General features: G+C 32.0%; 1 long non-coding RNA gene across 3 annotated transcripts; it reads left to right on the top strand.

Moving 5' to 3' along the window:
• The first annotated feature begins 354 nt into the window (after nt 1–354).
• On the top strand, nt 355–1,587 carry LOC112455157. Of its 3 annotated transcripts, none has more exons than XR_003040829.1 (3): nt 355–517; nt 1,048–1,205; nt 1,308–1,587. It is a non-coding gene; the product is annotated as an uncharacterized LOC112455157 (long non-coding RNA). The 3 variants fall into 3 exon arrangements; XR_003040827.1 differs by having other exon boundaries at nt 359–517; nt 1,316–1,587; XR_003040828.1 differs by having other exon boundaries at nt 361–517; nt 1,048–1,201; nt 1,316–1,587.
• Nucleotides 1,588–2,580: the final 993 nt, after the last annotated feature.

Here is a 2,580-nt window from a genome sequence, read left to right as displayed (position 1 = left end):
ATAACATTTTATTGTCAATCATTTGATAAATATATTGTCCAGACTATATAATTAATAGCTCAATGTTAATTCTTTAGTGCATAATTCCGCAATATGTATTATTCAATTAATATAACAATAATATCCTTTATCGTTCTAAATTAGCGTTGCATCTTTTACTATCTTTCGAATTCTGTACTTCTGATAAGCTACATCCATATACAGTAGACAGATTGTTATATAACATTAGTTCATATTATTTTTTTGTAGTATTTTCTTTAATTTAATTTCAAATCTTAAGTGACTTTTCTTTGTAATTACATACTTAAAGAATATTAAAAAGCACATCAATATAACTTTTTGCTAATAACTTTTTTTTCTGTACAGGTATCCCATTTTAGTGTTGTAGCTGGGAGAGGGATACACGAAAGAGAAATGGCTACTAGTATATGTAAGAAGATTTTCTCTCCTGAGGTTGCATTACAACTGAATTGAACAGGGACAGAGATAAAAAAAGGAATCAAGTCACTAAAGTGTGGTAAGTGCATTATTGGTAAATTATTGAAAATGTTGAGAAAGAAACATGAAACTCTTACTTTCAGTCCTGCTGTGTCTTAAGGAGGGAGCCTCATGTAAAATGACTAAACAAGTAGGTTTAAAGACAATGGTATTTAGTTATCTACATGCATGCCAAAGGGCAAGTCGATTGGTCGAATAGTTTATCAGTAATCTTGCACGCCAATTTGAAAAACATGGTTTTGAGAAAAACGCGTTTAAAGTTTCAAGTTCTCGGAGCGCGCGCTTTACTTGCGTAACGCTCAGGTATAAAATCGCCTATTTCAAGTTCGAATTTCGCTCTGGAACTTTGTGGGAACATATTCTAGAGATATTATACTAATGATTTGTGCAATAAAATTTTTTAGATTTTTTTTACTGGTTGCATGAGGCTCCCCCCCTTAAAATACACTTGATCTACTCTTAATAAATATGATGATTAACTTATCAACTTAAATCCTGTATTTAGTATTTCTCATGCATAATATTGTAATTTTTTAAATCTTTTTTCAGATGCATGTGGCAAACAATATAAAAGAAATTTTTCGAGATCAAAAGTCACAGGCTTCATAAGTACGTGGCTTCGAAGTAATTCAAAGAGGAGAGCCATAAATAATGTTGATTTGCCAAGATAATAAAAATTTTTCAAAGGTCGATTACTTCCCCTGTAGGTACAGATACTTTTTTGTTATGTTTTTTGCAATGTCAAAATAGAGGTTGTCAAAGGAAAATATATGAAATTCTATAACTACAGGTATAAATGTAAAAATTAGTTTTACAGGTGACAAGAGGTAACAACGAAAGCAGGACTATATACACGAGTGGTTATAACCAAGATGAGTCGATATTCGCACGGCTATCCGTAAATGCAGCGCAGAAGCATTTTATTTTATTTTGTATCGCAAAAGTTCGTAAAAAAAATTGAAATAGATTATTCCCAATTATGTTTGACATGTGAGAATGCTTATCAATTAACTATCGACGGTTAAATGCCATAAAAATTTCAACCAATTTGTAACAAATCAGTATTAAAATACATAATATTATGTATTATTTTATGAATATTTATTTCAATAACGTTTCCCACACTATATTAATCTACGCGCTTATAATGCGCTTATAATGCGCTTTTTGAACAAATTTTGAGCGCGCTTTGAACGCTATAAAACTGCATTTTTTCCTGCGCTGGTTTTACGCGCTTATAAACGCTTTTTCTAGTGGATTTTGAAAGCGCTTTTAAAGCGGTAATATGCTTCTAAAGCGCTAAAAAAGCGCTGAATTCCTGCACCCGCAGTAGCGCTTTCAAAACGCTTTTCAGGCGCTGTTGTGCTACATGGGCTGTGATCCGCGTTGTGACCCTTACAGCCCTTTCTACTTATATTTTAGATAAAATTAAGTTACAAGTTGTATTATATAATTTTCTTAATATTTCCTTGATATTTCTTTTTGTGACCGTTTAAATATTGATAGCATAAATAATTTATTGATTTGTGTTATACAACTCGTGTATAACACGAAGAAGTAATATGGCACATTTGTACAATTGCTATACAAATTATTAAAATTTATCTGTATTTTGTATATACCTAACCTATATATATATATATATATATATATATATATATATATATATATAATTATAAAATATATAGTGCCAATAAATGAATATATAGCGCGCGTCTGGTTGTACATTATGTTTTATTTCTATCTCAAATGTAACCCTTGTTGTTTATGCATGCGTTTCTGCGCGTTATAACGCACGTCAAACATGCGTTTCCATACATTATCCCAATCAAAACGCGCGCGTCTGACACGAACGATAAATTAAAAAGAGAGAGAGACTTATAACAGTGAGAGGAAGTGAGACAGATTATCGGTGCTCTGATTGGTTACATACCTCGCACGCGCATGTGCAGTTCATTTTCATCCACGCTAACATCAAAAGTGCCGACAGAGAGTTGCGCTACTGTATATACTGTGCCCTTAGTTACAGTAATACTCTATATAGGTATATCAGGTATTTAATCCTGCATGGCCCTGAATATT

Source organism: Temnothorax curvispinosus, unplaced genomic scaffold (genome assembly GCF_003070985.1).
Source record: "Temnothorax curvispinosus isolate PA1 unplaced genomic scaffold, ASM307098v1 QBEX01005858.1, whole genome shotgun sequence".
In the NCBI taxonomy this organism is placed as follows: Eukaryota; Metazoa; Arthropoda; class Insecta; order Hymenoptera; family Formicidae; genus Temnothorax; species Temnothorax curvispinosus.
Note: the sequence above shows the minus strand (reverse complement) of the source record. Positions and strands in the feature narration are given on the sequence as shown.